The 23,782-nt window shown below is 42.5% G+C and overlaps 1 protein-coding gene across 3 annotated transcripts in view; it reads left to right on the plus strand.

Moving 5' to 3' along the window:
* The first annotated feature begins 10,193 nt into the window (after window positions 1–10,193).
* TERF2 (telomeric repeat binding factor 2) overlaps window positions 10,194–23,782 on the plus strand; it is a 37,531-nt gene continuing 23,942 nt past the window's right edge. For all 3 annotated transcript variants that reach the window (XM_029204978.1, XM_029204967.1, XM_029204986.1), the window contains exon 1: window positions 10,194–10,274. The gene's annotated coding sequence lies outside the window, so the exon portion shown is untranslated. The remainder of the gene's footprint in view (window positions 10,275–23,782) is intronic.

Below are 23,782 nucleotides of genomic sequence, written 5' to 3' on the forward strand. Positions count from 1 at the left end.
GTGTGGGCTTCTCATTGAGGTGGCTTCTCCTGTTGTGGAGCACGGGCTCTAGGTGCATGGGCTCAGTAGTTGTGGCACTCAGGCTCCATAGTTGTGGCTCGCGGGCTCTAGAGCGCAGGCTCAGCAGTTGTGGCGCACGGGCTTAGTTGCTCTGCGGCATGTGGGATCTTCGCAGGCCAGGGCTTGAACCCGTGTCCCCTGCGTTGGCAGGTGGATTCTTAAGTACTGCACCACCAGGGAAGCCCCTTGATGGGTATTTCTGATAAAGAAGGAAGGTCAAGAACCCTGGCTTATGGAAGCCACCTTTTTCACTCCCTTTTCTCAACAGTTATCTATTATGTTAGGAAATTGTTTCTGTGCCCTGTGATCCTGGCCACACAAGCAGGAGTTGGGTGTGGCTATGGGTAGTCACAGTTCGCTGTCTCTAAAATGGGTCTCAGGACACAAGTACTTTCCTCTCAAATAAGTGCCATTAATGTCAACCATTCCTAAGGCCAGGAGAGACAAAAGGAAGTGGTAACAATAAAAAATATTCACTTTATAGTACACATAGATCATAATAGTAAGAGAAATAGCATAATATACCATTTTCATCTTTTACACTACATGCCGCTATTTTATTTAAAATATTTCTATAAATTTTTTAAAGAAATAAAGAGTACATTTAAAATTATGTAGCGAGAGAAGGCTGGACAATAATAGACTAAAAAGCTAATAGCTATCTCAGGGTTGAGGGTTTCGAGTTGATTTTAGTTTTCATGTTTATAATTTTCTGTATCTTTTCAGTTCTTCTCACAGATTGTGTATCACTTTTGTAATCAAAAAGAAATTATACTATAGTGTTATTTTATTTAAGTTGATTTGTGTGCCTCATACACCTCTGTGGAAGTGGAACAATTTATTTTCAAAGAGGTGGGCATAGAAGGAGACAAGTGGGACGGGAGAGGTAAGGGACAGATATGACTATGCTCAGGGTCAGGGTGAGGCTGTGGAAAAATACCAGTGATGCCACACCCTCAGCATGGTTCTGGTCAAGGCTACCCCTGAATCACCCCACCACTGGCTTTACTTTTTGCCCCCTCCAAGTGAAATAATCCCCGTTTCTCTCACCTATTGTGGTAAACCTAGCTTCCTTGCCTTTGATCATTTTTGTGGCCTCCCTCTGAGCCTGCTCCCAGCACTCCACTATCTCTGTGGATTCCCAAAGAGACAAGCTCCTCCTGTGGGGGACCAGCCAGGAAGGGGAGAGTGAGAGGATGAATCTGTGGGTGCCTGATACCCTAAGTGGATGGTTCTTGTTGACTTTTGAGAAGGGGCTCAATAAATAGCATGCCTCCTCCCTACTCAGGCTCTGAATCAACTGGCGGTCTAAGTGGTCAGGAGATGAATTATCTTCTGATAAGGCTATACATCGCAGAATGTAGCTGAGCATGTGAGCCCAATAGGCTTCCCTGAATCCTAGTTCAACAGACTTTCCCACAGTCCCAGGCAACAGTGGACCAGGGTGCCCTCCCCATGTGGAGGAAGAGAACTTGTGTTCCTTCCCAGCATCTCAATCCTAAGTGACCAGGAAGAGGAAGACACTGGGAGACTCATGCCCAGTTTCTCCTAACGGTCTCCTTCCCCTAAGTGCAGGAGAGGGAAGGCATGAAGAGGAGCCTGGGGCATGATGACCCTCTACAGGAAGGAAATATTTGGAGTGAGGGAAAAGCATTTTCCTCTCCCGAAGTTCTTACTATTTCTTGGATTATAGAACATTTTGAGGATAGAAAGCAAGTTATAAACCACCACCTCAGAAAAGTGCATATAAGTGCTGGGCTTTGGTATTAATGATTTATATCTGCCTGCCTTTCCCTTTCTTCTGGTCTCTGTGCCCCATCTTCCCTGCGAGGAATTGTTTCTATTCTAGTGTATGTGAAGCTAGTGGGGCTGCCAATCAGATGCTCTGCCTCCCCTCCTTACAGATGGGGCATGTGATCCAATCTGTCCAGTGAGAGAAGCTCATTTCCCTGGCCCTGTTGTTTTAGGAATGGGCACTTGATTGAAGGCAGCCAATCAGGGAACAGGACTAAGGGCAGGAAGACTGCTTCTTTATATGAATACTGAACTGGAGAAAAAGTAAAGCTTGGAGCTCTCCACAGCTGTTTTGTCTGCCAAGTGGCAAGACTCTAAAAAATGGAGCCCAACAAAGCAGAAAGATGCCCTGGGGATGTTTTTGACCCTTTGATGTAGTCAGAAACGAAATCTAGTCTTGTGGTTACATGAGCCACTAAATTTGCCCTTTTTTGGCTCAAGCTAGTGTCAGGCAGATGTCTGTTCCTTGCAATGTATGTGCACACATAGAACTTGGCCTCCACTTTCCAGGGGTGCTTAGGCTATGAAGCCCAAACATCCATTGGATGTTCAGAGCCCCTTCTGTTAGTGGTGCCCTTTATAAATTTGAAAATTGATCAAGTATTATTCTAAAAGATTCAGATAGCTCTGGCTACTGCATTTTGGGCACCAATACTTGTTTCTTCATGTTGACGCCACTTCTGCTTGCCAGCAACTTGGAAACCATACTAAAAGCACAGGCTGGAGGGCCTATAGCTTGAGAGAAGACAAACAATATGGGTGTGTTGGAATGCAGAAAATGCTGGGAGCAAGTGACTGATCCTCTTTTCCTTTATATGTAACGGATGAGAGTTGGAGGTAGAAAGAAGAGAAAGACAATCCCACCCAACCCAAAGAGGATGTGTGGGCAAGTTAACATGCAAAATGGCGATAGAAGATTGATGCAGGGTGGTGTAGAAAAAGCTATGGAAGAACAACAGCTCACTTTTTTATTTTTAATTGGGTTTGGGATTTTTTTGGTAAATTTATTTATTTTAATTTTTGGCTGCATTGGGTCTTTGTTGCTGTGTGTGGGCTTTCTCTAGTTGCAGCGAGCAGGGGGGCTACTCTTCGTTGCGGTGCGTGGGCTTCTCATTGCGGTGGCTTCTCTTGTTGTGGAGCACGGGCCCTAGGCGCACAGTCTCAGTAGTTGTGGCACGCAGGCTCAGTAGTTGTGGCTTGCAGGCTCTTGAGCGCAGGCTCAGTAGTTGTGGCACACGGGCTTAGCTGCTCCTCGGCATGCGGGATCTTCCCGGACCAGGGCTCGAACGCGTGTCCCCTGCATTGGCAGGCAGATTCTTAACCACTGCGCCACAGGGAAGCCCAACAGCTCACATTTTATTTTTTTATATATTTTTAAAATTTTATTTATTTATTTATTTTTGGCTGTGTTGGGTCTTCATTGCTGCATGAGGGCTTTCTCTGGTTGCTGCAAGCCGGGGCTACTCTTCGTGGTGGTGTGCGGGCTTCTCATTGCGGTGGCTTCTCTTGTTGCGGAGCACAGGCTCTAGGTGCACGGGCTTCAGTAGTTGTGGCGCGCAGGCTTCAGTAGTTGTGGCATGCGGGCTCAGTAGTTGTGGCTCGCGGGCTCAGTAGTTGTGGCTCGTGGGCTCTAGAGCACAGGCTCAGTAGTGGCGCATGGGCTTAGTTGCTCCGTGGCATGTGGGATCTTCCCAGACCAGGGCTCGAACCCGTGTCCCCTGCATTGGCAGGCGGATTCTTAACCACTGCGCCACCAGGGAAATTCCTCGCACTTTATTAAGCATTTACTCTAGGCTAGACATTAAACACTTCACGTGCATTTTAACAATTCTAGGTGGTGGGTACTACTGTTATTCCTACTCTACACAAGGTAAAACTGAGATGAGAGGGTTAGGGTTTGTAAGAGCATTCCACAGCCCCTAGAGGCAGGATTCCACATCAGGGTCATGGGAATCCTGCACTTCCTAACCACCATGTTCCCTCTCTAGTTAAAGACCCGAGTTAGAACCTAGCTTCTGTCACTTGCTCGTTGAGTGACCTTGGACAAATCAGCCTCTCGTAGCTTGTTGCCTCACCTGGAAAATTCAGATATTATACCAGATAACTTTTTTCTTAAAACTCTTTCAACTCAAAAATTCAAAAAAAAAAAATTCAAAAAAAAATTCAAAAATTGCAAAAACTTTTAAAACACCCCAACTCCCCAATCTAGGATTTATATTCCTGGCCTGAGCTTTGCCCCTAAAGACTGTATAGATTGGTTTTTCTCATGGATTTAGGATCAAAGGGCTCCTTTGGGTTATGTGTTCCTTTGAAATGGATTCAAAGGCATGCGTTTTCAAAGTGAAGGGGAAACTGGAAAGCCTTCATCCTTGCTGAGTGAATCAGCATCCCAGAGCACAGGTGACAAGTCCTGACATCCCTTCACTGTCTGATAAACCCACAGGTCACGGCTCTGAACTCAACCCCACTTTTCCTTCTTCCTGCCCCCTTTATGGGCTTTCTGATAAGGTGCCCCAAGTCAGCTGTGACAGTGTTTTCTCTCTCTGCAAACAGTCCCCAGGGCGTGCACTCTGCCTGCAAGCTCCCCAGCTGCTTCCAGCTCTCTCAGCCCAGAGCCCTTTAATTGCTGCATTCCAACAAATTAGCCATGTGACAGAAGATTATTTTTAACTTCAATAGAGCAGCTCCCTCTCTTTTAATATATCATGCTTGGCCCACATTCCCTCGGTGAAAAGGGCACCACTGGCTACTTCTGAGAACTTTTAATTACTCTAATTGTTTGCAAAACCCTTAGAAGATTAAATTTTTTTTTCTTTCTCCTTTCCCAGTTTCCCCATTTGCTATTTAATGAAAGCTGAGGCTGAGTCCAACTTGGGGATTTACCAGCTTTAATGGGTCTCCCCAAATCCTCTCTAGCTGCCCCCATTCTCTGCAAGATAGTTTTTTTAAAGTGCAAACCCGCTGGGGGATGAAGGGAGGGCAAGTTCCAGAGTAACAATCCCACATAGAGCCCCAGAAGGTGGCAGGACGAAGGTGGCAGGACGGAGGTGGCTGGTGGCGTCAGGAAGACTGAGCACTAAACATCTCTTAGGTTTTGGGACCCTCCAAGAGGATCCTGATGATCGAGCCCGACACTGAATCTGAGCCTTTCACCTTCAAGTAAACCACACAGAACAATGAGCATCTCACGGACCACCACGTGGACCAAAGGCCCTTCTCCAGTTTTTCTGAATTTCCTAAACCCCAGATACTTCTTTAATCTCATGAGGCCAAGTGGGCAGTGTGGCCAAAAATGACTGAGGTTGTATCACCCACCATCACCTGGAAAGGTACAGATAGAGTTGTATTTAAGTTTGACTCCTGCAAAATTGAGAAACATGCATTTTCTTATACCTGAGTTTTGCAAAATAATTCATACAGGTTATAACAGTATGCGTATCATTCCAGCCATCTTCTATGTTATCCCCATCCGTTATCCACGGTTTTGCTTTCCACCGTTTCAGTTACCCGCAGTCAACCAAGGTCCGAAAATATTACATGGAAAATTCCAGAAATAAGGAATTTATACGTTTTAAATTGTGCACAATTCTGAGTAGCTTAATGAAATCTCATGCCATCCTGCTCCACCCCGCCAGGGTCGTGAATTATCCCTTTGTCCAAGTATCCACTGTCTATATGCTACCTCGTTAGTCGCTTAGTAGCCGACCCTGGTTATCGGATTGACTGTCATCGTATTGCAGTGTTCGAGTAACCCTTATTTTACATAAAATCGAATGTCAACATTTTAGTGCAGGTCAGTGAATCTTGAAAATAGCAAACACTCGTGTAAACTACCACCCAAATCAAGATATAAGTGTTTGCATCTCTTCGGAAATTTGCCTAGTACCCCTTTTCAGTCAGTGGCCCCGCAACCCTGGGCAGCCGCTGTTCTGATTTCTGTCACCTAGATTTGTCTCGTTTGATTTTGGAATCACACAGGGTGTACGTCTGTCTTTCTGTGTTGTGTTTTTGAGATGCATCTGTTGTTCCAACAGTGCCAACCTGGGTGGTGGTTTTCTGTTGGATTTGCAGGAGTAAGTAGAAGTGGTAAATTCAGGCCTAACCAGAGCAATTTCATTAATGATAGATTTCCTTAGAACAGGCTTACATCGACTGCCATGCACCACAGTACCACAGTAACGCTATTTAGACATGGCAAGGTGCTTTTGATTAAAAAGAAGTCGGCAAAATGTACCTCACAGCTCGCCCTTTGACCCAGCTCTTCTGCATTTAAGAGTTTCTCTTACAGATAGATATACTCACACATGTGTGACATGATGTTTGTACAAGGACATGAATGTCAGGACTATTTTTCAGAGCCAAGGATTAGAAACAAACTAGTGTCCATCAGTAGGAATCTGATTCAATAAATCATAATGAATCCAGACAATGGAACACTATCCAGTCATGAAAATAAGTAAGGAGGTTCCCTATGCACTGAAATGAGATGATCTCCAAAGGGAAAAAAACAAGAAGTGGAACAGTGTGTGTTCATTCACTTATTCAACAAATATCTATGGAGAAACTATCAATACAGTATTCCAGGCACCACTCTACACGCTGAGGATATAACATTATACCACATAAAATCCCTCCCCTCGTGCAGCATCCATTCTAGTGGCAAGAGTAGAAGGAATAAAAACAAATGAAAATTATATTTGTATGGTGTGTTATCGTTAATATAAAAGAATAAAAGGGGAAAGAAAACATTAATATGTTCTTTTATTTTATTTTTTTGGCTGTGCCTCAAGGCTTGGGGGATCTTAGTTCCTCGACCAGGGATTGAACCTGAGCCCTGGCAGTGAGAGCGCCGAGTCCTAACCACTGGACCGCCAGGGGATTCCCAGTGTGTTCTTTTAAACATGCATAAAGTCTCTACTTTGGAGAAGATACTCCAGAAACTGGTAGCACTGGGGAAGGGAACTGGGAAGCTGGGGGACATGGACAGAGGAACAAATGTCACTTTATGCTCTTTGTATCTTCTGAAGCTTAAAATTTTGAATATGTTACCTAGCCCAGAATTAATGGGTTAGGTATTAATAATAATAATTATTATTAATATAATCCATAATTATAACCCAGGATATAATTACTTTTTTTTTTAAGTTGGAATAAGTATTTGGCAGTATTTCCAAGCACCTGGGCCCTCAAGTTGTGGGAAACGCCCTACTGTTTTTTAATCAGGGCAGGAGGAAAGGGCTAGCTCCTATCTGTTACTCACTGCAGTCATGAACCAAAGTCATAGCATCACTCTGGGAAGATTAAAGAGGCACCAGGAGGACAGAAGGAAATAAAATCAATCTTGAGTATTTATAAAAGGCTTAAGCAGCTCTTTCCTAAATTTGAATTAATGTCAAGAGAATCATTTCAGGAAATGCGAGTTCCTCTCGTCAAACTTTTTGGGACCATCCCATTTGGGAATGAATTGCATAGAGCCAAGTTCTTTCACAGGGAACATCTGTGTGTAGGGAAGTGGAGGGATGGGGAGAATAATAAAAAGACCACCTGACACTGAACTTGGACACCTCTTATCTTTTTTCTCAGCTTCCCTTGGGTTGTATGGGAAGGAAGGTCTATAAAACACTTATGGTTTATCGTTTGGGTTTATTCATATAACATGTGAAAGTGGCTATATGGAAGAGGAGCCTGATTGAAATCTGTACTCTTTGTGAATGTTTGTATTCCAGAAGCTTCCCAGAGTTGTTGGATGATGGCTCTATGATTACTGTCTCCTTGTGGCCTCTAGTCAACCAAAGTGGAAAAAAAACAGTTTGGCTTTGAATAACAGGTCTATAATTATTTATCTTATCTCACAATAAATTACCCCTTTTAAAATCCTACCATTATTTTTCTTATATTATTATTAACTTTTAATTACTAGTTAATATAGGAATACATTCTTTTTTTTTGAAAAAAATTAGAGTGTTGCAGATAAAGTTTTGGTTGTCTTTAATCATTTCTTACAACGCTAATTTAATTGGTCTGGAGTGTGGCTGGCAAGTAGTTTCTTTCTTATAGTGATTCTAATACACAGCAAAATATGAGAACCACTTGTCTAACTGATACAGGACCCCAATATTTTTGGAACTCAATACCTAGATGTTATGGGAAATATGTATATGAATTTTTTTTTTTTTTTTTTTTGGTACGCGGGCCTCTCACCGTTGTGGCCTCTCCCGTTGCGGAGCACAGGCTCTGGATGCGCAGGCTCAGCGGCCATGGCTCACGGGCCTAGCCGCTCCGCGGCATGTGGGATCTTCCCGGACCGGGGCACGAACCTGTGTCCCCTGCATCGGCAGGCGGACTCTCAACCACTGCGCCACCAGGGAAGCCCTGTATATGTATTTTTAATACAATAAATGGTTTTCTTTCTCTAAGTGAAAGCTGAGATTTGCCTTTCAAGACAGATTGCATTTTAGCAAAAGTACTTCCATAAACATTTGGGTTTTGCAAATAAAAAGCCAATTTGCAATCCTGGAATGGAGTGTGGGGACAATGAGACCCTAAACTTGTGTCAAAGTTGTCATTGTTGCGGGCATGTTGAACCTCTGTAGATTATCAAGATGTGGCCTGAGAGTGGGGATTGAGGAAGAACTGATGAAGAAGTTTCTTGGCTAGAGACAGAGAAGGCTGTCAAGACCCTTCTGGAAGGTAAGGCTGAGACACTCGAGGACTATGCTGTCCAACACAGTAGCCACCAACTTCATGTGTTATTTATTTTTTAATATAAGTGAATTAAAATTAAATCAAATTAAAAATTCAGTTCCTCAGTCATAGTAGCCACACTTCAAGGGCTCAATAGCCACATATAACCAGTGGCTACCATATTGGGTGCAAATATAGAACATTTCCATCATCAAAGAAAGCTCTTTGGGACAGTGCTACTGTAGAAATCATTTTACATGGTCTTATCCAGTTGCTAGTTTAAAATTTCCTTCCTGGGGCTTCCCTGGCAGCGCAGTGGTTGAGAATCTGCCTGTCAATGCAGGGAACACAGGTTTGATCCCTGGTCTGGGAAGATCCCACATGCCGCGGAGCAACTAAGCCCGTGAGCCACAACTACTGAGCCTGTGTGCTGCAACTACTGAAGCCTGCGTGCCTAGAGCCCGTGCTCCACAATGAGAAGCCACCACAATGAGAATCCCACGCACTGCAACAAAGAGTAGCCGCCGCTCGCCACAACTAGAGAAAGCCGGCGTGCAGTAGCGAAGACCCAACACAGCCAAATATAAATAGATAAAATAAATAAATTTATAAAAAAATAAAATAAAATAAAATTTCCTCCGTGAAATGTAATTTACCAAGACTTCAACACAGTATTTAAATAATAGTAACAGCTAACATTTATTGAGCACCTACATAACGGTCAGTTTTCTTGGTCGCAGACAACAGGTTCCACTCTTGCTAATTTAAGCACAAAGGGATTTATTAAAGGGTATGGCTAGCTCACAGAATCAGTAAGAAAGTTAAGAAATAGACTCTAGGCTAAACATCCAGGAATGACTCCTAAAATTATACTGCAGAATTCATTGACAAACAAGCCACAGCCTCTGTCATCATCCAGAAGCTTCAGAACTGCTAAGCTGCCACCACAGCTGATGTTTCTAGGATCACATTGCCTTTGCCATGATCGGCCTCAGCAAAACGGATGCTTCACACCTGCCTGTCCCTCCACGTAGCTCATAGCTCTAAAGTCTCACACAAATGGAATCTAAGTCATAAACAGAACCAGAGCCGCAAGGGAGTTTGAGAAATGTTGTCATGTTTATCTCTCCAGCCTCTGCAGTTCGGGAAGTGAGCTAGGACGGGGCTGGAATGGATTTGGAGCAAACCAGTCAGTCTAAAGTATATGCCATGACCTGTTGCATGCCAAGTCCCGTGAACATGCCCGATCGCATTTCTTTCTTACAAGAATTCAGGGAAGAAGGGCCTATAAATCAACCCTCCTTGACAGAGGACACTACAGGAAATGGTGGGGCACACGTATGGTCTTAATTGTGCTTGGGGAAGTTAGAAGAGGGCCCTCTGTCCACTCTGGGAGAGAAGGAAAGTGGAGCAGGGAGGGGACAGCTGCCTGGAGAAGCCAGGATGGAAGACGACTTCACAGGAGAATAAAGCAGCAGTCCCAAGGTGACAAAGGACAGCCAGAATGAATCTGAGAACTCACGAGTGGTGCTGCTGTACAAATTCATGCCAGATTCCGGAGGCCCTGCCCTCTCCACAAATCCATGCTGCCTCTGGTGGAAAGAACCAGAACTTACACACAAAACAAAGACACAAGAACACTTGCCTGACTACATCCCAACAACCCCAGTTGCACCTGTGGCACAGAACAGGACTGCAAAAGTAAAGAACTCAGCAGGAAAGGCTTCCAGAAGGAGGTGAGTTTTTAGTGGGTTTGAGAGGAGAGGTGTTAGCATATGCATGGCTGTCAAGAGGCAGAGGGTTTCAGATGAAAGAACTCATCTGTCCTCATGCCAAGACTCATGCCAAGGCTGAAAGGGGCAGCCACTGTAGCATATCAAAGCAGTGTCCTTGACTCAGGATGAAGGAGGTGAGTCAGTGTTTGGGAGAAAACAGTAAATAAATGGGCTGGGAAGGGAACTGATTGCTGGATAAAATCATGTGAAACCCTTCCTATGATTACAATTATATTCAAATATTAGTAAAGTATGTATCAAAAATCAATTTGGAACAGAATGAAAATCTCGGGAGTGGGTCCTAGACGTCTTATAACAACCACTTGGGGATGATTCTCCCGATTTGCCTGTCCTGAGGGCTGTTCCCAGTCTCAGCTCTCCTACCCTGTGATGTAGCTCAAGCTTTTGGTGTATGGGGGCTGGGGCCCCTTTGCCACATCATTCCTTCCTGGAGACATCCTAGTAGGATCAAAAGGTACCTAAGCCAGGGAAAACAATAAATCTCAAGGAAATGGGACTCTTGGAGCTGGGAAATTCAGAAGAATTTGAGAAAGGGGCATCAACACCCAAGAAACGTGGTGGCATGCATGATTCTTATTTTGCTTAAGCTTTATCAAACAATATATTTTAACAAGTCTTTCCATCTGCCAGGTTCAATGTTAAGCAATTTAATAATACATTACAAATAAATAAATAAATTCTTTTTCAGTTAAAAAAATAATACATTACATCATTTAACCCTCAGAGCAATTACCTAAAGGCTATCCCCATATTACAGATGAGAAAAATGAGGCTTAGAGGTCCCACAGCTAAGAACTGGACTCCACAGCCCACTGATTTAACCATCCTGCTTTGCTGCCTTGATTTCTTCTTCCTTATTTGTGTTTTCCTATTATTTTTCACATGTTATGTTTGTATACTTGTCAGCTCCAAAAACTAGAAGTTTCTTAAAGTGCAATGATCAAGTCTAATTCATCTTTTGACACCCTTACCCCCAGCATCTGACGGAGACTGGCAAGCACATAGTAAGTGCTTAATATACGTGAGCTAGACAGAGCTTTGTGACACAATAAATCATTCACCTTGTATACTTAAACCCAACAATTCTTGCAGATATTCAGTTTCCAGCTAGCAAGCAGACGAAGTGAATCCTTTCATTGATATAGGACCATGGTCAAGTGTGAGGGTCTTGGAACCCAATAGTCACAGGTTTGAATCCTGCCTCAGCCACTTCTTAGGGGTGTAATCTTAGGCAAATGTTAAAAGAAAAAATAAATAAATGTTACAATTTATTAAGGGTTATCCATTTAAAAAAAGCACTGCTGTTGGGACATGAAAAATCGCTGAGAAAGTTTATGATTCAGACGCTTAAATACATATATTAAATATGTATTTTACAAAAGTGGTAGATGCGTTGTTTCCCAGAAGAGTTCAGTGTCTTGTTAGCAGGCCTGCTGACCCTCTCAGGCCCCTCCTATTGAAAAAGACTCAGCAGCAAGAACAGGGACTAGTGGTTAAATGTTAACTTGTGTTTATTTCTCTACAACTGCCTGCTGTTTAATTTGGCCAACCCAGTGAAGATTCTTTCGTAAGCCTGTGTGTAATTTCTAAACACCAGACCTTCAACCTTTACACACATGCTAAACATTTATAGAGTGGGAGAGTTCTCCTTTTTCTCCATCAGTGGAGTGAATAAATACCAACATCCTCCCCTCCCCCCCAAAAAAGTATTCTTTGATCTACACTACAGATAAACCGGTAATAATTCATCCTGATCAGCTAAGGGCTGTAAAGCAGATTCTTCGACAAGCCAATTAATTTCAGAGGGTACTGGGGCTTGTTTCTTCCTGATGCTGATTTAGATTCTTAAAGTCATAGAACTTTAGAGCTGGAAAGAGATCTTTTAAATTAGCTCGTCAAACTGTCCGATTTTAACAGACAGTTAAAATCTGTTAAAACCAGATGAGAAAACTGTGAGCTGCAGAGAGGGAAAAGGCAGTGTAGACGCATGTACAGATGTTAAAGAAGAAAGAGCCATATAGGAATTGCTTTGTCACAACAATTTCTACAGAATTTTAAGTTTTCTGTGGTATCGCTTTTTGTTTTCCTTTATAATCTGGTGATGCAAGTATAGTGTTTGAGCCTGGAATTGGAAATCCGTGGACACTGATGCTGTTTTGCACTGCCATCAGAAATATTTGAGAATCACTGCTGCCCCCTGCTGGAAATTTAAAATCTCCAGGTTATGTGGACTTCCTTTGAGTCAAAAAAATTAGAAAAGTAATATTTCCTTAGGTTAAAAAGTTTAAAAAGCATGAAAGGGTATAAAGAGAAATATGAACTCTGCCTCCTTTCAATCGTATTTCCCAGTGATAACTGTCATTAACAATTTTTTGGGAATATTCTTCCATATTTTTTCTACTTATGTGTATTTGTATATATCTATGCATAAGTATATATATTTTATACACAAATAGGACAATACTATATGCACTGTTTTGTAACATGCTTTTCTTTTTTTTTCCTTAATTTATTTTACTGATTTTCAATAGGTAATACATTCAAACTAATCTAACGTTATTTCAATTATACTTCATTTTATTTATTTTTATTTATTTATTTATTGCTGCGTTGGGTCTTTGTTGCTGCGTGCGGGCTTTCTCTTTGTTGCGGTGTGCAGGCTTCAGTAGTTGTGGCACGTGGGCTCAGTAGTTGTGGCTCATGGGCTCTAGAGCACAGGCTCAGTAGTTGCAGCACACCGGCTTAGTTGCTCTGCGACATGTGGGATCTTCCCGGACCTGGGCTCAAACCCATGTCCCCAGCATTGGCAGGCGGATTCTTAACCACTGAGCCACCAGGGAAGTCCCCTCATTTAAAAAAAAAAAAAGACATATATCTTGAACATCTTCTCAAAGCAGTATATATTGACCAACCTTGTTTCTTTCAATGGAAGAATTATATTTCATTGCTTGGGTGTATCATAAATTATTCATTCAGTCCTCCTTTGATGGAATAAAATGTAAGTCTCTATAAAAGTAAGAACTTTATTATTTTTCTTGTTGTCACTGCTGTCTCTTGTAATGAGAATAATGCTCAATAAAATTTGTTTAATGAATGAATGGGCATTCTCCTCGTTTCAAGTATTTTTCTGTTTCAAAAATGCTGCCCCAAGGGCTTCCCTGGTGACGCAGTGGTTGAGAGTCTGCCTGCCGATGCAGGGGACACGGGTTCGTGCCCCGGTCCGGGAAGATCCCACATGCCGCGGAGCAGCTAGGCCCCTGAGCCATGGCCGCTGAGCCTGCGCGTCCGGAGCCTGTGCTCCACAACGTGAGAGGCCACAACAGTGAGAGGCCCGCGTACAGCAATTAAAAAAAAAAAAAAAAAAAATGCTGCCCCGAGCCAGCAAGCCGCAAATAAGGAGCCCGCTGGCTGCAACTAAGGAGCACAAGTGCTGCAAATAAGGAGCCCATCTGCCGCAACTAAGACCTGGCGCAACCAAAACAAAAAAAATGCTGCCCCAAATAACTTTGTGTCTATATTTTGGGAAATAGGATAAAATCTAGGAAGAAATGTAGGTTCAAAGGCATGCAAATTTTAAATTTTGATAGATGGTCAAATTGGTACTTTAATGAAGAATGGGTCCAGAGGTTTAATAATCCTATCATTCCCATCCCTGACTGGGCATCAAAACCAGAATCTCCCAGAGAATTTAATTTAAAATAACTCCTTTCTGCACATTCCTTCTCTGTTCTAATTCATTAGCTGGGGGGAGGGAATCTGTATATTTAACAGCCCTCCCCTCCCCACCGTGATTCCAATGCACACTCAGGACTGGGGACAGCACATTACCTACCCACTTCTTGCTACACTGCAGCAGATGGAAATGTGCTCCTCTATCCTAATCTTAATATGGTTACTCATTTGTTATTCAACTGATGCTTATCGAGTGTCTACTGTGTGCAAGACCCTATGCTCTCTCTCCCAAAGGTAAGACTGTACAGGGGATGTGGTATGGATTTCACCACTCCAGTGGATGGTAGCGCTGGGGGTGAGTGGGCGAGTTCCTTGGCAGTATGTGTGCTGGCCGTTGGCTGGGGTTTGGAGAGGGAGCAGTGTGTGGGTGAAACTCAGGAATCCTGCAGCACTACAGTGGCAGGAATTTTTAAAAGGCCCAGCCCTGCCCTGGGTGACGTGTCTGTGTCTAACAGACATGGAGCCAGCCCAATTCTAGGTCTTCTTAGGCAACTGCTACTGGGGGTCCCCACAAGCAACACATGGGGCAGGGCACAGTGCTTTCCCTCTAGGACCTTCTAAGCCAGATAAAATATAATGCAGATGAAACACACATGGGAAATGCGCCATGGACAGCCAACAGATTGCGGTCATGAAAAAGGATGACAGATTCCACCGTAATTCGCGACCCACCCAAATGTCACATCCTCTGGCAGTTCCTGACACAAGCAGGTGTGGTTTCCATGTACTCCATAGCACTTGAAATATAACAACAGAAAGAAAAAAGGAAAAAAACCACAAATCTTCTACTACTGCTACCTGAGGCTTATTATGTCAAAACTTCTAGCTGTTTTACTGGGCGACCCCATTATATTCTCCCAATAGTGCAGGGAACTCAGGGAAGTTAAATGACTAGACAAAGGCCACACAATTTGTTTAACAGAGTGGTTTTCATAATTTTTCTGCTTGCACATGCCATCAAATGATTTTGAAAAATGGTATATCCCTAGAAACAGACACACTTCTATGGCCATGTAATTTATAACAAAGGAGGCACCATAGAGAGTAGGAAAAGATCTTTTTAAAAAATGGTGCTGGAATCCCACTACTGGGCATATACCCTGAGAAAACCATAATTCAAAAAGAGTCATGTACCAAAATATTCATTGCAGCTCTATTTACAATAGCCCGGAGATGGAAACAACCTAAGTGTCCATCATCGGATGAATGGATAAAGAAGATGTGGCACATATATACAATGGAATATTACCCAGCCATAAAAAGAAACGAAATTGAGCTATTTGTAATGAGGTGGATAGACCTAGAGTCTGTCATACAGAGTGAAGTGAGAAAGAGGAAGACAAATACCGTATGCTAACACAATGGAATTTAAGAAAAAAAAATGTCATGAAGAACCTAGGGGTAAGACAGGAATAAAGACACAGACCTACTGGAGAACGGACTTGAGGATATGGGGAGGGGGAAGGGTAAGCTGTGACAAAGTGAGAGAGTGGCATGGACATATATACACTACCAAACGTAAAAATACATAGCTAGTGGGAAGCAGCCGCATAGCACAGGGAGATCAGCTCGGTGCTTTGTGACCACTTAGAGGGATGGGATAGGGAGGGTGGGAGGGAGGGAGACGCAAGAGGGAAGAGATATGGGAACATATGTATATGTATAACTGATTCACTTTGTTATAAAGCAGAAACTAACACACCATTGTAAAGCAATTATACTCCAATAGAGATGTAAAAAAAAAAAAAATGGTGCTGGGATCCCTGTATACCTATTGGGGAAAAAAAATGAAATTGGACCTTACTTCACGCCATACACAAATATCAAATCCAGGTGGATAAAGACTTAAAGGTGAAAGGCAAAAATCTACAGCTTTTTAGAAAATAGTATATTCATGACTTATGAAGGAAAGAATTTCTTCAACAAATCACTGACAGCGCTCATGATACAGGAAAAGAATGATAAATTCAATTACACTAAAATTACACAGTGGTTCTTAAGTATACTACATAAAGAGTATAACAGGGCTTGCCTGGTGGCACAGTGGTTAAGAATCCGCCTGCCAATGCGGGGGACACGGGTTCAAGCCCTGGTCCAGGAAGATCCCACATGCCGCGGAGCAACTAAGCCCGTGCGGCACAACTACTTAGCCTGCGCTCTAGGGCCCGCGAGCCACAACTACTGAGCCCACGTGCCACAACTACTGAAGCCCTCGCGCCTAGAGCCCGTGCTCCACAACAAGAGAAGCCACCGCAATGAGAAGCCTGTGCACCGCAACGAAGAGTAGCCCCCGCGCGCCGCAACTAGAGAAAAGCCCGCATACAGCAACTCAGACCCAACACAGCCAAAAAAAAAAAAAAGAGTATAACAGATAAACCATAGAGTGAGAGAAAAGATTTGCAACAAATATAGCAATATGCTCAACAGACGGCTGCAATATTAGGCTTGGACAGCAGTGTTAAATGGAACTGCTTTGGAAAGCAGCTTGGCATTCTTTGAATGTATATTATATTTTACAAGAAAAAAAGAAAAAGAAAAGAAACTACTGCCTAAGAATATGTATCTCCTTGCACATTTTAAAGTTGACATCTAAAAGTTTTTCATCTTACTTTTTTTTTTTTTTTTTAATTGTTACAAGAATGCCCATAGGGCTTCCCTGGTGGCGCAGTGGTTGAGAGTCCGCCTGCCGATTCAGGAGACACGGGTTCGTGCTCCGGTCCGGGAAGATCCCACATGCCGCGGAGCGGCTGGGCCCGTGAGCCATGGCCGCTGAGCCTGCGCGTCCGGAGCCTATGCTCCGCAACGGGAGAGGCCACAACAGTGAGAGGCCCTCATACCGCAAAAAAAAAAAAAAAAAAAGAATGCCCATAGCAGCCTTATATGTAAGTGCCCCAAGGTGGAACCAGCCCAAATATCTATGGAGAATGGATAAATTGTGTATTTTCATACAATGAAACACTACTTAGCCATAAAAAGGAACAACAGGGATGAATCTCAAAAACATGGTTATGCAAAAGAAGTCAGACACACAGAGTACCTTCTACATGATTCTGTTTATATTAAATTCAAGAACAGACAAAACTAAGATGTATGAAACCAAAAGAGCAGTTGGGGATGCAGACTGACTTGAAAGAGGCATAACGGAACTTTCTGGAGTGGTTCATCATGTATTAACTGGATACAAAAGATGTAATTTCTGCACATTACAGGTCTTAACATTTAAAAATAAAATTGTTATATCACTGTCATAAATATATCCAATGAAATATAAATACCATACTGACTTGATATCCACTATCATCCATTTAAAAATAAAAAGATATGGAAAGGGGGGCTTCCCTGGTGGCGCAGTGGTTGAGAGTCCGCCTGCCGATGCAGGGGACACGGGTTCGTGCCCCGGTCCAGGAAGATCCCACATGCCGCGGAGCGGCTAGGCCCCTGAGCCATGGCCGCTGAGCCTGCACGTCCGGAGCCTTTGCTCCACAACTGGAGAGGCCACAACAGTGAGAGGCCCGCGTACCGCAGAAAAAAAAAAGATATGGACAGGGACTTCCCTGGTGGTGCAATGGTTAAGAATCTGCCTGCCAATGCAGGGGACAGGGGTTCAAGCCCTGGTCCCGGAAGATCCCACATGCCGTGGAGCAACTAAGTCTGCGGGCCACAACTACTGAGCCTGCGCTCTAGAGCCCATGAGCCACAACTACTGAGCCCGCGTGCCACAACTACTGAAGCCCATGCGCCTAGAGCCCGTGCTCCACAGAAGCCACTGCAATGAGAAGCCCGCACACTGCAACAAAGAGTAGCCCCCACTTACTGCAACTAGAGAAAGCCTGCGTGCAGCAACTAAGACCTAATGCAGCCAAAAATAAACAGATAAATAAATGAAAAGATATGGACAAGCCCTTATCGAACAGTCATTTGGTTTTCTGTTGTTGTTTTGCTGTTTTTTGGGGGGTTTTTTGGCCTTGCCGCGAGGCATACAGGATCCTAGTTCCTGGACCAGGGACCATATCGTGCCCCCTACACTGTAGCACAGAGTCCTAACCCCTGGACTGCCAGGAAATTCCCCTTTTCTTTCCAGGTGTTTTTTTCCCCATACATTTTAAATCATTCTTTTTCTCCTTGAAATCTATGTCTCCCACCAAATACTACTCTGATGTAATATATTTTTATGTTTGAGAGTTCCTTATTCATCACCTTATTATTCTGCAACAATGTACAACTTAACCTTAAAAAATATATTATGCCCACAAGGCTCTAAATATCAACAATTTTCTCTGGGCTTAAGTTAGCATTATGATTATTAGTTACACATTAATAATACTGATCAAAGCAGCATAAAATTATTCCCACTGAAAATTCATCTCTTAATGAATAAGAGAGTAGTTAATGGGACCTTAGTTAGTCTTTTGAATTGTGCCTTTATTTACAACTAAACTCGGATTCTAAGCTAATATCATACATCACAGTAAAATTTAGATGGTAATGCCTTATCTTTTGCAAAGTGAGAGAAAGATGATTGGGACAGGGAAACACTCAGGATCTCTGACCTTGGTGTGTTCTCAGATAGATTAGTTTTAAGAATGAGAACACATGAAGGCTGATCCCTCTTGAAAAGGCTTCATGCCCAGGGATACATGTAATTCCAGTTTGAAAACCTCCAGTTTAGAGTGCGGTGGAGATGGAATTCTAACCCAGGTATGTCTGACTCCCAGCCTAGATTCTTTCAACCTGCCCCATACAATCATAATTTATTCCTTATCACTTTGGCTTGAAAAACCATTTCAGAAGAATTTATTTGCAGGGCATGGGGTGGTGGTGGGACTATAGAAATAATACATAACCATTGCTCAGAATTAAAATATAGTGTCATTATTTTTACATGTTGGTCGCCCCCATCCAGACCTTGAACTCCTTGAAGGCAAGATTACTGTTTTATCTATAGAGTTGTATCCCTAGAACCTACAGAGCTTCTACTCACAAAATAGGACCTCAATAAACATAGAGCAAATGCCCATGGAGAACAAACCATTTTCAAGTCTCTGACCTGCATGGATAAGGGACCCAGATTTGAAGAGGTGAAGCAAATGAGTAGCTCGGCTTTGCAGTTTAAGCTTCCCATTGTTTCCAACAGTTCCTTCCTCCATTCTTGGTTACAGAGAGTGTTTTCCCAAGCTAACATCCAATGCTTGGTGCCCTTGGCTTCAAGACAATTCCTTCGTTTAGCCTCCCAACTAGACTGCCTCTAATCCCACCTCAATGCCCCCCTCTATTGAATTTCTGTCACTCTCACTGCTGACCACAGAGAACTTTGGCCTGGGGGGGTTGGGAGGGACTAGCCAGGTGTGTGCTTGACACAAACGTCCCATGTGCTGAATCAAAAGGCCTGAAGAACTCCAGTCCACGCTGGGCTTCATTCCCTCTTGCTGTTCTCCAGCCCACAGAAGCCAGAACAGTATTTTGCAGACCTTTAGCACTCACATGTCACCGTCACAATATTTGGTACCTCCACAGGCCACCTGTACCCACATCACATTTTCTTTATATTACTCATTTTTTTAACCTAAATACCTACTCAAGCTTTGTCCTGAGCAATAATATCCAACAGTAACAGGCTTGATTGATATATACATATTTCAAGTGCATGTTTTCAAAAATTCATCATTATTAATATTTTTAATGTTGGTGCACCATGCAAGAGAAGCTCATGTAACATATGACAGAAAATGCTGTCCTAGACAGGAAGTTAGACTCTGGAGCTCTCTTGAGCTTCTTCTATGAGTCAGGCACCATACTAAGGCTTCATAAAAGATAACATTATTGGAGATCTTTTCCCCCTACTCATTGTAGAAAATTAGGAAAACATAGGAAAGTCTAAGGAAGAAAAACTTGAAATCTCTTGTCATTCTATCTTGGTTAATAGCAAACATATCTGGATCTAAAATCTGACTCAAACATACTCATTATGATATCTTAGACAAGTCACTTAACCTCCTGGAGTCTCAGTTTATTCATCATTAACACTGGTAAAATGAGACCTCTTTTATAGGATTTTGGTGAAAATTAAATGAAATGACAGATGTAAGGCACCCTAGCATAGTAAGTGATAAATAGTAAATGTGCAAAAAAATTTTTATATGATTATTATTTCCATAAATTTGTTGTCAGATTATATGTTTCTATCTTTTTCTCTTCTTATTATATCTTGAGCATGAAATAATCTTTGGGTCCATAATTATTTATTTATTTTATGGGGGGCATAATTTTTATTACCAAATAAAATTCCTTACTATGAATGACTTAGTTAATAATTTTATTATCAGATTGTTTCAGTTCTAATTTTTTGTACATAATAAGTAATCCTGTGATGAAAAATCCTTGTACTTAAATCTTGGTGCTCATTTATGATTTTTCTATAGGATAAGTTTCTAAAAAATGGAATTTTTATGGCTCTTGCTTTTTTTTTCTTTTTTCTGAGTTGGTCTCCAGAAAAGTTGTACTGATTTACCTTCTCACCAGCACTGGCTGAAAGTGCCTGTTTCACAGCACCCTCCCTGACACTGGGTATTAGTTATTTGTTAGAACCTTACTGATTTAACTGGAATATATCAGGCATTGTTTATAGGCCTTATTTCATCTTCACCACAACCCTCTGAAGGGTCCATTTGGTAGCCTCTTGTCCTTGATTGGGAAAACAAGGCTTCCAGAGGTTAAATTCTTACCCAAGCCAGTACAGGTATACATCATTTTATTGTGGGTCACAGGTATTGTGTTTTTGGCAAATTGAAGGTTTGTGGCAACCCTGTGTGGAACAAGGCTACAGACACCATTTTCCCAAGAGCATTTGCTCACTTTGTTTCTCTGTGTCACATTTTGGTAATTCTTGCAATATTTCAAAATTTTTTATTAGCATTATATTTGTTATGGTGATCTTTGATGCTACTATTGCAAAGAGATTATGATTCACTGAAGGCTCAGATGACAGCATTTTTTTAGCAATAAAGTATAATTAAAGGGGACTTCCCTGGTGGCGCAGTGGTTAAGAATCCGCCTGCCGATGCAGGGTACACAGGTTCGAGCCCTGGTCCAGGAAGATCCCACATGCCACGGAGCAACTAAGCCCGTGTGCCACAGCTACTGAGCCTGTGCTCTAGAGCCCTTGAGCCACAATTACTAAGCCCACATGCCACAACTACTGAAGCCCGCGTGCCTAGAGTCTGTGCTCCGCAACAAGAGAAGCCACCGCAATGAGAAGCCGGCGCATCGCAACGAAGAGTAGCCCCCGCTCTCCGCAACTAGAGAAAGCCCACGCGCAGCAACGAACACCCAACGCAGCCATAAATTAACTAATTAATTTAATAAAAGAATGCATTAAAAAAAGTATTATTAAACTAAGGTATTTTTTTTGGCATAATGCTACGCACACTTAATAGATCACAGTATAGTGTAAACATAACTTTTATATGCGCTGGGAAACCAAAAAATTCGTGTGACTCACTTCATTGCGGTGGTCTGGAACCAAACCTGCAACATCTCTGAGGTACTCCTGTTAAGTTGTTGGGCCAGGATAAGCTTATTTCGTCCTTAACATGCTGACTGTGGCTTTTCCCCTATACCACACTGCCTCCTGCTGGTGCCCATGGACAGGGCATGAAGCCCTGAAATTCCTCAAATCAGATTCCTTAGATGAGAGTTAGGTATTTGTGATAAGAAAGAGAGTGATGTTGGGACAACCATATAATGGTGGGACTTTGAAAAATGGGGAGAAAACTCATCAAGCTTTTCACTTAATATTTATGCAATTTATGTGAGTTATACCTTAACTTAAAAAAAAAGAAAAATGAGAAGATTTTTGATAGAGAAGAGGAGGAAAGACTTTTCAGGCAGACAACGGGTGAGTTAATAAAAATAGCTCACACTTACTGAGTCCTCACAACAAGCCAAGCCCTTCACTAAGGGCACTGGAAATAGTAATTCATTTAAGTTTCATACAATCACCATGAGGTACCTCTATTATTTGTACTTGACAGATGAGGAAACAGGGGCACAGAGATGGATAAGTAAGTAACTTGCTCAAAGTTACACGTCTAGCAAATGGAACAGTCAGGATCTGAGGCAGGTAATTTGGCTCCTGGTTAAGGCAGGCAGACTGGGATCACAAAGTAGCCACACTCACCAAAGATCTGTCAGACTGAGAGGCCTCTTCCCCTATTCTGGAATGTTCACCATACAAAGATTTTGTCAGATCAGGATACTGTACAGATTAAGGTCTGTGTCTAATTCGTTCAAGGATCCATCATGTCATTTCACATCCTCACTGATGCTGCCACTTGCCCTCCTGAGTTGTCCTTTAGTGGCCCCAAACTTGATCTTTACTGATTCTAGTCCAGTGGGGTTGGTAGAACAGCTTTTGAAGCTAGATCAGTTACTTGGCCTCCCATGGAGTGGGCACACCCACCCACCAGAAATGGGATTTCTCTATTTAGTCCAGATACTGGGTGGTGAATTCCAAGAGCATCAGAGATACCGATAGTTGGCTTCCATCCTATATCCCCACTTCCTTCCTACACCACTCCAGGCCTATCCAGTCCTTTGGAAATGCCCCTTACTCACCCACTCTTCTGCCTGTGGAAGATATGGTAGATGTGGAAGATAGTGATACACACAATGAAGAAGTGGGGAACAGGCTCTCCAAGGTCAGTGTGGCAAATCCATCACAGAACTGCAAAGAAGTAAGTAAGGCTCAGGAACATGTCCAGTAAGGTGGAGGATGGAAGTGGATTTGGAACTGGGGTTGGACAAGAACAGACTTGAAAAGGAGAAAGGGACCTCTCCAGGCCTATCTACAAGGATAGAAAGGGAGAAAAGAACTCAGGGAAATTATCCTGTGCAGTCATAAGATTATGTAGTCAACTGTTCTGTATCTAGAAAACCATGACACAAACATGTAAGAAATGGGAGGCAGCTGTAAGAATGTCCCTATTTGAGTAAATGTACTTTGTTGGTGGACATGAAATTAAATTTCAGTAAATATAATTTGCTGGTGGTACAGTTTTTCAACATGTATCAAAATCCTTACGTACCTACTCAATTCCATCCAACCTCAAGAAATGTGACAGGCCCTGGGCTAGGTTCTGGGATGCAGGGTAAAAAGGAAGACAGAGTACCAGCCTCCAAAGGAGCTAACTGTGAAGAATGTATTTCAGGAAGGGTGAAGTAGGAGGTGCTAAGGAGGGAGCAGCAAGGGGATTTAACCTAATCCAGAAAGTCAAGAAAGGGTGAAATGTCTTCTAAGTGAGGCTTGAAGAACAGGAAGGATTTAGTTAGGCTGGAATGGACAAGATGAAGGCTCTGGGCAAATTGAGTAGTAGGTGAAAAGGAAATGATAGAAATTGTATACACACACACACAAAACGTGAGCCCAAAATGAGGTTGGCAAACAGGCGAATTCTTCAAGCTTAAGAAGTCATTTTAAGGAGTCTGCACAATGTTCAAAATAAAAGGGAAGAGTGATGAGTGATGAGTGAATGTTCTGATCCGTGTTCTACTGTGTATTCTTCGACTCAGTAATTCTACTTTAAGGAAATTATCCTAATAACTATGAATTTCTGCAATGATACAGTTAAAAGGATGTTTCTAATATTGAGACTGTCTAGAATTGCAAAATTTTGAAATAACCTAAACGTCTTACAGTAGTGGTTTAGAGAAAGAAGACG

This window comes from Monodon monoceros, unplaced genomic scaffold (assembly GCF_005190385.1).
Source record: "Monodon monoceros isolate NGI ecotype Baffin Bay Population unplaced genomic scaffold, NGI_Narwhal_1 Super_Scaffold_10, whole genome shotgun sequence".
Lineage (NCBI taxonomy): Eukaryota > Metazoa > Chordata > Mammalia > Artiodactyla > Monodontidae > Monodon > Monodon monoceros.